Below are 14,216 nucleotides of genomic sequence, written 5' to 3'. Positions count from 1 at the left end.
ATACACATATAAATTGAATCTACTAGTTTCGATATAGCATTGATACATGTTATTGACATTTCTTACTTTTAAGTTAATCTATTAACTTTAAAATATAAATGCCAATAAGAATTTAATTTTTTTTAGAGTCAGAAGTAACAGATAATTATACAATATAAAATGACCAACTACATTTATATAATATATAATTTGAGAAATAATTAAAATATTATATCAATTAAATTATCATTTAATTTTGTGAAATTAAGTATAAAACTCATTTACTTTTAACTTTTTAGAGCATAACGTCATCAAAGCAATAAGTTTGATACTTAAGGCTCCGTTTGTTTACAGAGACAGGACATTGAAACAGGAATACAAAGACACAAAATCGTGTTTGACAGAAGAGACATGGATAGAGACAATGTGTCTAGAGACACTAAATTAGTGTATTTTGTGTCCATCTTGATAGGAAGGACACAGAGACACTAACAAGAGACACAACTTATTTTTTATTTTTTTCATTATTCTTGTTAATTTTTCATAATTATATTTTTTATTATTATATTTTTCATCTCAAATTTTTTGAATAAAAAAATGAGAATAAATTAGATTTTTATAATTTGTTCTAATTTATCACCAAACAGAATACAAGAACACAAAATTTTGTATCTCTGTCCATCAGTGTCTTGTCCTGTCATGTTCTTAGTGTCTTGTCTTGTCTTGTTCTCAGAAACAAATGCAGCCTAATTTCACAAATTAAATGATAATTTAATTGATATAATATTTTAATTATTTCTCAAATTACATATTGTATAAATATAGTTAGTCATTTTATATTGTATAACTATTTGTTACTTCTGACTCTAAAAGATTTAAGTTTTAACTCCTATGTCACTTTGAAGGGCTATACTTTATATTAACTTTTTCAACATTAAAGATCTCTAAATGATTCTTTAGATGCTAATAAGTCCAAGAATGATTTTTAATGAATTTTTAGAAATCGTTTATTGCTCTATTTTAAATTCATAAGTTTATAAAAATATAGATTTTTGAAATTTGAACAAAAACACAAAAGTTGGATTTCTATTCTTTTTCATTTTGATTTTTTTATATTTTATTTGAATCCAAATGAGAGTATTTTCTTATTGATATTTTTGTTTTAAAGTTATTATAAACGATTAACTTAAAAGTAATAAATGTCAAAAATCTATATAAGTACTAAATAGAAGCGCTAGTAAATTCGATTTGCATGTATATGCTGCAAAAGTAGTAAATCGAATCCAATTGATTCGATTTAATTTACATTGAAAAAGTGTAAATCGAATCTTACACCGAGATAAAATCGGACATGTATGTAATGTAAGCCATTTTATTTTAGTAAATCGAATCCAATTGATTCTCATTTAATTTGTTTGTGTGATTTATCCTATAAAATATTTAGTAAAAAAATCTTAAAAATTATCCTTAAATCTAAATAAAATTGTAAATACATTGTATATTTTAGTGTTTAAAAGAGTTTATTACCTAATATATATATATATATATATATATATATATATATATATATATATATATATATATATATATATATATATATATATAGCAAATTAAACTTAAATACTAGCTACAATATGTAACACCCTACCACACAAAGTCTTATGCTTAAGTTATAAAGCTGATATGGCAAGGTATTATGACCTCTAAAAGTAAAATATATATAATAATAATATTAATAAAAAGAGATAGTATACTAGGAGCCTTAAAAAATAGGTGAAACAAATCGCAAAATTTAAAGCACAACGCTCAGGAAACGTGGTTACTTGCGTGAGAAGAACATTAAAGCTCAATAATAAATATATACAGATGACACGAGTAGAAGGTCAATAATACAAAATAACAAGCTCCTAACTCAGCCTGCGAAGCCAAGGCTGGACGGAGAATATTTATATACATATAAATACATAAATAAAAACCTAACTCTCCTAAAACCTCTAAGAAGAACAAAATAAACAAGTTATTCAGAAAGAATGTTAAGTACGCATGTACATAAACTAAACAGCAAAAGAAACCTAGAAATCACTTCGCTTCAGAAATCCAGATGCCTACCGAGGAGCCTTCCGACCTGCATCTGAAAAATAACAACATAGTATGGGGTGAGAACCGGAGGTTCTCAACGTGATAAAGGTGCCACGCATATAATATATAAGGTCCTAGGAATGCCAGAGGCAATCCTAGAACTCCAACATACAATTATAAAACTTAAACTCTAAATAGAAGCCATAAAAGGGGGTAGATGGCCTAAAAGATTCTAAACCTGCCTACTCTAAATCCTAACATTAACATCAAACAAATCTATCTTTTTTCCGTTCCTCCATCACCATAGATTCAGCAAAGACAAGCAATCAAACAATATCACGCACAAGTAGGACACAGATAGTACAAGTAGCATGGTATATACTCAATTAGGTAGACCCAGGTAATGCATAGCAAACAAGCAAACAAATGTACATGATGTATGCATATCCTATAGCTGATGATATCATCTGTCGATTATATAGACAACCCGACATGTCCTGGTAGCTAACCATGGACTGAAACACCTATGCAGAGCAAGTGGATTTGAGCTACAACCCCCTTGCTATTACCCGCTTAACCCAGAGCCAATGGAATAACCACTACTGCGGTTACTACCCAGGCGGGTGTTTAAAAGCTCAACTTGGAGCAAGTGGAGATCCACTACTATTGCTACTACCCAGGCGTCACAAACATATATTTATTCAATTTAAATCAAGCATGATCATTATCAATTCTCAAACATTAACCTGGAGCAAGCGGGACGAACCACCATCCTTGCTACTACCCAGGTATCTCAAGCATATATTCATTTATTCCAAATGAGTTCAATCATCCATCAATATTAACCTGGTGCGTCCATACGCACACTTTCTAAAAACACCAGGTGTGCGTGCGCACAAAGGCATGCGTACGCACTAGTAAAATTTCAGCTTCTGTTGGGTGCGTGCGCACAACCGTGTGCATGAGTACACACCAGAAAACCTGATTCTACTGTAACTTTAAAAAATTCAGTTTTTCGCACCGAATTTCTGGCGTCCATAGTGATGCGGTATTTATAACCCACACTCACTAACCGGCAAGTGCACCGGGTCGTACCAAGTAATACCTTATGTGAGTAAGGGTCGATCCCACGAGGATTGATGGATCAAGCAACAATGATTGATTGATTGGTTTAGTTAGGCAAGCAGAGATTGGTTTTGAGATGTTCAAAAGGGTTAAGTTTGAATTCAAAATATCAAAAGTATAGACAATTAAATAAATTGGGAATAAAATATGGATAAACAGTTAAGGCTTCAGAGTTATCTATTTTTCCGGATTAACTTTTCTTACTAACTATTTTAATTATGTAGGATTTAATTTATGGCAAACTATATGTGACTAGACCCTAATTCCTTAGACCTTCCTAGTCTCCTCTAAAATTCATTAACTGCCAATTCCTTGGTCAATTAATTCCAATTAAAGGGTACATGATCAAATTCCAGTTTGCATGCCACAAAAACTCTAATTACCCAAAGAATAAAAGGATTATATGTCACGTATCCCGTTAAATCCAGATAATTAGAATTTAGGAGAATATGTTTTCAAGCTGTTGTTCAAGTATAGAGCTTTTCCAAGTTATACAAGAACTCAAATAGAAAGAGGATCATACTTCCGTTCCACCCAAATTCATAAGATAAAGAACGAAAATAATTCTTAAATATAAATCCAAAACATAAATTAAAATAGAAAAAGTAATAAAATCAATCCATACAAATAGACAGAGCTCCTAACCTTAACAGTGGAGGTTTAGTTACTCATGGAATGTAGAATGTAAATTTTATAGAATTTCCTAATGGAATCCCCCTAATGTAATGTCTCCCTAATAGAAGAGAAGTCTCCCTTTTTTATAACTAATCCTAATTAATTTAAAATCTAATTATCTAAAAATAAAAATAATATCTTTTCCTAAAAGATAAGATTTGAATTTAAATTCGAATTAATTAACAGATTTTCAGTTGATGGGTGGGGACCACTTGCTTTGTCCATTCTGCAGCTTCTAATTTGTGTTTTCTGGGCTGGAAAGTGGGTCAAAACGGCCCAGAAAATACCCCCAACGTTTTCTGTATTATTGCAGATCACGTATGTGACGCATCCGCGTCGTCCACGCGCTCGCGTCATTTGTGCAGATTCCAGTCCACGCGTTCGCGTCAGGCACGCGATCGCCTCATTGCGATTTCTCCATTCCGCGCGGTCGCGTGAACCATGCGTCCGCGTCGGTCTTCGCTGATCATCTCTTTGGTTTCTTCTTTTTCTCTGCAGAAACTTCATCAAATCCCTCCGAATGCTACCTAAAATAAATAAAATTGCACAAAACTCAAAATAGCATCCATAGTGGCTAAAATATAATTAATTCTTAATTAAACTCAACAAATTAGATGCAAATTCACTAGGAAAAGATAGACAAGATGCTCACGCATCACAACACCAAACTTAAACTGTTGCTTGTCCTCAAGCAACCAAAATTAATATAAGCTTATGATGTGAATTTGCATGAGAATGAGAGTTCGATTAAGCTCATGTCTCTTTTTATAGTGGGGTTTATAACTGTAATCCTGAATAGGTTTGGCATCTCACTCTCCTTTGAATCAAGAATGTTATTGTCATTCGGAATTAGAATCCGGATAATATTATGAATTCTCTGATCTTTTATATTTCAGTTTAATCCTTGAACACATCAAAATTTACTTTAATTTATTTTTCTTTGGTGCTTTGCACCTTGAGCCTAGCCGTGACTTTAAATGTTTTGTCTCAAGAGTTACTTGACACAAAAACACCACAAGCACTTAACTGGGAAACTCCTTTTGAGTTCTGATTTTTCTTTAAATTATTCCCAGACAGTGGTGCGCAAAGCCTTTGGCATACTCTGTTAAACGCACTTGGTCCCGACTATAAGTGTTCTGTCTCAAAGATTACTTGACACAATCACACCACAAGCATATGACTAGGGAAACAACTCTTTGAGCTTTTAATCATGTCCGACCTCCCTAGTCATTGATGCTCAGAGCCTTGGACCTTGCTTTTATTATTATTTATAATGATTTTTTTCTTTTGCTGTTTCTTTTATTTCAAGGATTAAATTTTTGTTTATTTCAGAGAAGTCATAATAATTCTCTAAATTCCTGTTCCTTATACATCAACATCCCTTGATTCAGATTCAAATATGCACTGTTCATATCATGCATTCAAAAATCACAGAAAATACCACCACTTAAGTAAATAAGACTATTCTTAGAATTAAACTCAATTTCTCATGCAATACATCACTTCTTTTTCTTTTCTTTTTAGATTCAAGTTCAGTGAGTGGTACATGAAACATCTTTTCAGCATTAAAGAAATTAAAAAAAAAACTAGTTCTAGAATTCTAACTAATAAAAGATCATGCAACAGACAAAGTAAAATAGCAAAAAACCGGAACATAACATAGAAAAAGAGGGGAGGAATAAAAATGAAAGGAACTCAACCACCTTAGTTATCCTAGTGGTCGCTTTATTCTTCAGGTTGTGCTCCTTCGTGAAGATGATTCACCTCCCTTTTGGTGCCAGAAAACCAATAAGCGCAGCGTCCAACAACACCAAACTTAAAGGTTTGCTTGTCCTCAAGCAAAGAAGAACTGAAAATAGAAGAGACAAATATTATGAGGAGAGAAAAATAAAAGGATAAAAGAATAAGAGATAATTAGGATTGGGAGAGAGAGAGAGAAAGAAAATTGGGCGGCGCAAGTGACGCGAACGCGTGCAGCACGCGTTCGCGTGGGTCGCGAAATTTTCATAATGACGCGTAAGCGTCAGGCATGCGTCCGCGTGTCCTGAGTTTTGTGCGATTTGCGCAAAGCCAGCCGCGCGCTCGCGCGACTTTCTGTTTGCATGGCTTAGGAACCAATATTTCATACGACGCGTTCGCGTCATGCACGCGCACGCGTGGATGGCCAAATGTGCAATTGACGCGGCCGCGTCAGGGACACGTCCGCGTGAACAAATTTGTGCTTCTAGCACACTTCCTGCCCCAAGCCAGCACAACTCTCTGCCCAAACACTCTTTTACGTCGAATTGGCAGGTCACGCGTTCGCGTCGGTGACGCGCCTGCGTGACTGGCGAAAATCACAAACAACGCGAACGCGTGGAGTACGCGAACGCGTGGGATCGTTTGTGCGAAAGGCTCCATTCTTGCGCCACTCTCGCGCAACTCTCTGTTCATTTTTATTTTTCACGCACACCCCTCTGACGCGTACACGTCAGTAACGCTTGCGCGTCGTGTGCACGTTTTTTTTTTATAGCTTGAGGTGTTCGGTTCCTGTGATAAAATAGTTGCATGATCATAAAATTAGTAAGAAATCAATAAAAAAATAAAATAAATACGAAAACTACTACTACGAAAAATAACTAAGAATGAAAGGAAACGATCATGCCACGGTGGGTTGTCTCCCACCAAGCACTTTTAGTTAAAGTCCTTAAGTTGGACATGTGGTGAGCTCCTTGTCATGGTGGCTTATGCTTGTACTGATCCAGGAATCTCCACCAATGTTTGTAATTCCAATGGCTACCAGGATCCTAAACTAGGCGCATAACGCCTTTAAGCAAGTTGAAGTAAGTGACGAGGCCCCAATAGTGTTGATTGTGGGAATGAATTCCAGGGGTCCCAAACCTTGCTTTTACGTCCGTCTTCTTGTGGATCACCATTATTTCCACCTGGTGGCAAGCAATCTGAATTCTCACAGAGACATCCAAACAACCTTCTAGACCCATTTAAGTGAGCTCTACACCAATCCTTGTACTTCGATTTGGAGCATGCAACCATACTAAACCTTGCTTGACAACTCTTACCACTAACCATCTTCCTCTTACTCTCAATGTCACAAAGAGCTCTAAGTTGACCATCCGTCTCTAGTAGCCCATATTCAAGTGAGAATGTAAGGATTAAGGATAGGAATTTTACCCACTTGAATGTTGTATTGGATGGTGATGGCTTTGGAAGAGGTCTTGCAAACTTCACTCTCTTGTGCTCTCCTTTAAATTCTTCTATCTCTTTGCAAGCTTCCTCAATTTTCATCTCTTCCTCTTAGTAGCTTTCTTTTTCAACTAACTCTTCATTGACCTTGGTCTCAAAGCCAGCTACTTTACCACCGCTCAACTGAATAACCGTGCAGTCTTCTCTTGGGTTCACCACTATATCACTTGAAAATGTACTTGCAGACCTCTCAAGTAATTGTTTGCTTATTTGGCCCATTTACATTTCCAAGTTTCTAATGGAGGCTCTGGTTTCCTGCATAAAACTCATCATCATCTCCCAATTAGGATCTTCTTGGGATTTAGAGTTTGCCTGCTGAGTTGATTGAAACTGGTGGTTATTAAAATTATTCTGTTGAAAATCACCCTGAGCACTCCCCATGTAATTGGCCTCTTGAAGAAGATTTTGGGTGTTTATAGCTGGGACTTGCATGCCACCCATCTATTGAGTAAGTAGATTTAATTTCTGAGACATAAGCTTGTTCTGAGCAAGAATAGCATTAAGAATTTCTACTTTCATAACACTCTTCTTCTGAGAAGCTTCAATATCTGATGGTGGCTCTTGACATGGGTAGAAAGATGATCGTTCTTGGTAGTTGGAACATGGAGCATTGAAGTTTCTTTAGTTTTGACTTTGCCAACCAAAATTTGGATAGTTCCTCCATCCACCATAATATGAATCACTACTCGGGTTTGAGTAGCAACCCATGTGATCTCTCTCCATTATTTTTCCTTAGCACAAAACACCAAAAAGGATTAAACGCACCATGTGGTAAATAGGAAAGCAAAGAAGAAAGAACAGAATTTTAAGAATTAAAATAAAACTAACTAGGAAACACCAAACTTAATTTCAGAAATTGAGAAAAATATTGGTGCTATTTATTTAATTTTTTTTTAGAGAAAAATTACTACGAGGACACTAAACTTAATTTCAAAAATTACCAAAAATATAAGTGCTATTAAATACTTTTTAAAAAAAAACTAAATAATAAAGGAAAAGGAAAGGGAACGAATCACGAGAGAGGGGTAAATGAAAAGGAAAAAAATAATGTAAAGGAAAAAGGAAAAAAATAACGTTAAAGGAAAAAAAGAAAAATACCGTGAAAGATTTTTTTTTTTTTGAAAATTCAAAGCAAAATTTTTAAATAAAATTAAAATTAAAACGCCTAATCTAAGCAATCAAACAACTAATAGTTGTTAATCACAATCAATCCCCGGCAACGGCGCCAAAAACTTGATGCGGTATTTATAACCCACACTTACTAACCGGCAAGTGCACCGGGTCGTACCAAGTAATACCTTATGTGAGTAAGGGTCGATCCCACGAGGATTGATGGATCAAGCAACAATGATTGATTGATTGGTTTAGTTAGGCAAGCAAAGATTGGTTTTGAGATGTTCAAAAGGGTTAAGTTTGAATTCAAAATATCAAAAGTATAGACAATTAAATAAATTGGGAATAAAATATGGATAAACAGTTAAGGCTTCAGAGTTATCTATTTTTCCGGATTAACTTTTCTTATTAACTATTTTAATTATGTAGGATTTAATTTATGGCAAACTATATGTGACTAGACCCTAATTCCTTAGACCTTCCTAGTCTCCTCTAAAATTTATTAACTGCCAATTCCTTGGTCAATTAATTCTAATTAAAGGGTACATGATCAAATTCCAGTTTGCATGCCACAAAAACTCTAATTACCCAAATAATAAAAGAATTATATGTCACGTATCCCGTTAAATCTAGATAATTAGAATTTAGGAGAATATGTTTTCAAGCTGTTGTTCAAGTATAGAGCTTTTTCAAGTTATACAAGAACTCAAATAGAAAGAGGGTCATACTTTCGTTCCACCCAAATTCATAAGATAAAGAACGAAAACAATTCTTAAATATAAATCCAAAACATAAATTAAAATAGAAAAAGTAATAAAATCAATCCATACAAATAGACAAAGTTCCTAACCTTAACAGTGGAGATTTAGTTGCTCATGGAATGTAGAATGTAAATTTTATAGAATTCCCTAATGGAATGCCCCTAATGTAATGTCTCCCTAATAGAAGAGAAGTCTCCCCTTTTTATAACTAATCCTAATTAATTTAAAATCTAATTATCTAAAAATAAAAATAATATATTTTCCTAAAAGATAATATTTGAATTTAAATTCGAATTAATTAACAGATTTTCAGTTGATGGGTGGGGACCACTTGCTTTGTTCATTCTGCAGCTTCTAATCTGTGTTTTCTGGGCTGGAAAGTGGGTCAAAACAGCCCAGAAAACACCCCCAGCATTTTCTGTATTATTGCAGATCACGTATGTGACGCGTCCACGTCGTCCACGCGCTCGCGTCATTTGTGTAGATTCCAGTCCATGCGTTCGCATTAGGCACGCGATCGCGTCATTGCGATTTCTCCATTCCGCGCGGTCGCGTGAACCATGCGTCCGCGTTGGTCTTCGCTGGTCATCTCTTTGGTTTCTTCTTTTTCTCTGCAGAAACTTATCAAATCCCTCCGAATGCTACCTAAAATAAATAAAATTGCACAAAACTCAAAATAGCATCCATAGTGGCTAAAATATAATTAATTCTTAATTAAACTCAACAAATTATATGCGAATTCACTAGGAAAAGATAGACAAGATGCTCATGCATCACATAGCTTCCTCTACAGAAGTCAGTTTTTCGCAAACCTTATATCATTCTCAAGCTTATAAAACATTCTTTAATTTAAAACAAACCTCATTTTCATCCAAAATTTGAAGAGTAAGTTATAGACTACCAAAGTTAATCAAAAATCACATTTTACTAAATTTTACCAAATCCCTTTTTTTTTTTTCACCGAAATCACATTTTCCTTTCAAAACTCATTTCCACTCAACTCAATATGCCATAACCATCAATATAACTTGCCCTTAACCATAGCACAACAATTCTTGCAACCTTAGCTCAATAACATCACATTTCACCCAACTTTACAAGCTTTAGTCACAAACTAACACATTTCTCTACATACACATGTTGTCGCTATCATGAAATTCTTCAACCATCATTACAACATTATTCATTGTGTCAATACTAACAAATCCCAATAAACACCACTCAATCTTACCCATAGCATTACATTGCCATAACCATAAGTCCTTCATCCATCATCATTATACTAGCACATATGTGTGTGTGTGTATTTCAACCATCATTACAACATTATTCATTGTGTCAATACTAACAAATCCCAATAAACACCACTCAATCTTACCCATAGCATTACATTGCCATAACCATAAGTCCTTCATCCATCATCATTATACTAGCACATGTGTGCGCGCGCGCGCGCGTGCGTGCGTGTGTGTGCGCGCATTCAACCCACATTGTCAGTTGCTCAACACAAACCCAACGTCAATTTATCCATCAACATCATAAAAACTAATCATGTAACACATTTAACCATTTCAACTTATCCTATAGTTTTCTAGTCTAAGTTTTCACAGAGTCTTACATATTAAATGCGCAAAACTTAAACCATACTTTGGCCAATTTTTGCGTATTTTTCCAAGACAACCTACTAGGCAAGATTGCAAGCCTCAACACCAAAAATTCAGCATCTAGCTTCCAACTCCAAGCTTCCAATTAAGCTTCTAACATTCTCAATTAGCTTCATACCACATATATACACCTCACCTATATCATATCATGAATACCCATACATACACACTTAATTTCCAACATACATAACCAAAAAATCCAATAGGGTTTGAGGATTCTCAACTCACCAACGGAAAATTGGGACAAGACTCAGCAAGTCCACCAAGTTAATTTGATCTTAAACATCGAAATTACACAAAATCTCAATACCAAAGCCCAATGATTTTCGAAATTGTAAATAGGGAAATTGAAAAAGAAAAAGTGAATTCCTTACCTTACAATGTACTGGACTTTGTAGAGGTCGACGTAGCGGTCGCGTGGCCGCAAACAGATCGTCAATCGGAGCTCCAGATAAAAAATTATTGAGAAATAAAATTTGAGTAAGGGTTTGGAACCCTTTCTTCCCCTCCTTGAGTTTTGCTGAATGAGGAGGAAGATGAGCTTTAGCTCATTTAAATGATGGGTCCAGTTGTGCTTACGGGCCCGATTTGAATTCGGTTTAACCGGTTAGGTTCAATCTTGGGCCAAATTCTTTGAAATTAGTGTCGAAATTCTCGTTTTAACGAGCTCTATCTTATTTTAATATTAGATTTATATTTTTAATTTTTTATATTAAAATTTAATTTATTGACTAATTATTCACTAATTTCACAGGATTTACACAATACAAGAATAAGTGTAATATAAATATGAATATAATATTTTAATAATTAAAAATAACATCTTTTTTTTATGAACCATGATATCATGTATTTTTAACATTATTATTACAATTAAATAATATTAAAAAATATAAATTGTTAAAAAAATGATATATAATTAACAAAAATAATATCTAATTGATGATAAACATAGTTAGATCAAAAATAGAAAAAAAAAACTTCAAAAATATTATAAGAACATTATACATGATAATATTTTTGGCATTCATTACCCAACATATATTGAGCAAATTATTTAAAAAACTAAAATAGAGAACTGTGCTCATCAACCAAATTTTTTAAATACAAAAAAAATTTTCTAAATAAAATATGCATTAACATTTAGACGATTGATATGAATAATTAATATTTTTTATACTATATTTTTTCTGTAGAATTAGATCATTTATCTTTTATTTTATAATTTTTTTTGTAGAATTAGATTATTTAGTGTGTGAAATTATATGATTAATGCTAGATTAATTTTATAAATGTTATTTTTTATGGTAGTATAAATATAATTTTAAAATAGATATTTTTTTCTATGTTATTGCAATAGATAACATGGCAATCTTATATGAAATTAAAAATCTTATGTGTCATTCATTCACTATAACACTATTTTGGACTCTCCTTTAATATATCATAACTAGATTAGACCTGCAATAGATATATACTATATCAAATTTATAAATTAATTTAAAATTTAATAATTATATAATTAAAATTTTATACATAACTTTGACTTTAAGTAAAATTATGAAAATACTCAATTCAAATTTATTTATTTGATTTCATATTATTATCTTTATTTTTTTCTTTTAAGTAGTCATTTTTATTTATTTTTTATTTATTTAAATTATATTTGAATATTATAGTACAAATATAAAATTATTAGATGAAATACAATTTTAAATTTAATATTTCAATAGCCAAAATTAACATTCAATTTTCTAATTTTATTTTTTATTACTCACAATAATACTATATATTTTCAATAATATTACAATTAAATAATATAAATGGTTGAAAGAAAAAAGAAGTTGGATAATATAATTAATGAATATAATTAGACTAAAAATAGAAAAATTTAAAAATATTGTAAAGGACATGATATTAATTGAAATTAACATTCAATTTTGTAATTTTGTTTTTCATGACTTATGATTGTAGTTAGTACCACATATTTTTAACATATTACAACTAAATGATATAAAAAATATATAAATGATTAAAAGAAAAAGATATGATATAACAAATGAACAATTAGATTAAAAATAAAAATAAAAAACTAAAATATTATAAAGGTTTAGTGTTAGGAATTTATTACCTAATACACATTTAACAAACTAACAAAAAAAGAGTTATGGTCATCAATCGAATTCTTTAAATACTTATGCAAAAGAATAAAAGGCATGATATTATGTGAAAATAAGGGATAAAGAAGAGATGTGAAGTGTATGTTGATTTATATAAAAAATATCAGGAGTAAGTACGAAAGAAGATGATTAATTGTATTTTATTATTTAATTTATATTTTTAAAGAAAAATAATATTAACAATGAAACCATATAGTATCATATATAAAAGTAAAAAGTAAAAGAATATAAAAATCATAGAATAACCTAAAAAAAATAAATGACATAAGAATGAGAAGAAAAATGAAAAAAAATTCAAAGTTGCAATTTTATGTAATAATTGTAAGAAAGAGTGAGTATAAAGAATTCTAAGTTGCAATTATATGTAATAATCATAAGAAAGAGTGAGCATAAAAGAGGATGAATTATGTTTATACCTAATAAAAAAAATAATATTAACATTGAAAGTATATAGTATCCTATACAAAGTAAAGAGTAAGAGAATATTAAAATTATAGAGTGTTACGGCCTGGCCCAAACCACCAGCGGTTTGGGCCGACCCGAATACCACCCGACTCGGATGGTTAGGGACGAGATGCTCGATCTCTGACCCGGACACGCGTCCCTAACAGCTGCGTTACAACTGTGAAAAGGAGGCATCAAGGAGGGTGGGCCTGTCCTTGATGGGCCCACCTCTGACATAGTATATATGGGGAAGGTTCTGCCCTTCCCCCAAGGTACGTCACATGCTACCTTATTCCCTTTTCGCATGCACATTCGACTAACTTGAGCGTCGGAGTGTCATTGCAGGTGACATCCCCCTCCTATTCGAGAGCTCGGAACGTCGGCTTTCCCTTTCACCCTCGCGATCCATCTCCAGGCTGCGCCCCACCTGTCCACACAAGGATCTTTCCGAATCGTCCGGTACCCAACTCACCGAACATAAAGTAAAGTGAGAAAAAATAAAAAAGAATCCTAAACTATAATAATAATGTACATGAGAAGTAGAAATAAAAGATTTAAAAATAATTCAATTAGACACAAAAAGATTAAAAATAATTCAATTATTTAAGTGATAAGTAAATGGTGCCAATTAGTTATTTATGCTGACATGGCATAATATTAGAAAGTTAGAAGACTAAAAATGCATTAGAACACTTCTCTCAACTATGATTTAATATATTATAAATAGACTTGCAGGTTTTTCTACTAAAATGAGAAATCAACAACAATAAAGAGCCTTGTCCCATTAAGTGGGGTCGGCTACATGAATCAAACGACGCCATTGTGCTCTGTCATGTATCATGTCTACAGAGAGACCGTTTACATGTAGATCTCGTTTGACCACCTCATGGATGGTCTTCTTAGGTCTTCCTCTGCCTTTCACCCTTTATCCATCTTCCATCTCATCCACCCTC

This window comes from Arachis stenosperma, chromosome 3 (genome assembly GCF_014773155.1).
Source record: "Arachis stenosperma cultivar V10309 chromosome 3, arast.V10309.gnm1.PFL2, whole genome shotgun sequence".
NCBI classification, from domain to species: Eukaryota; Viridiplantae; Streptophyta; class Magnoliopsida; order Fabales; family Fabaceae; genus Arachis; species Arachis stenosperma.
This window is presented reverse-complemented; position numbering follows the sequence as displayed.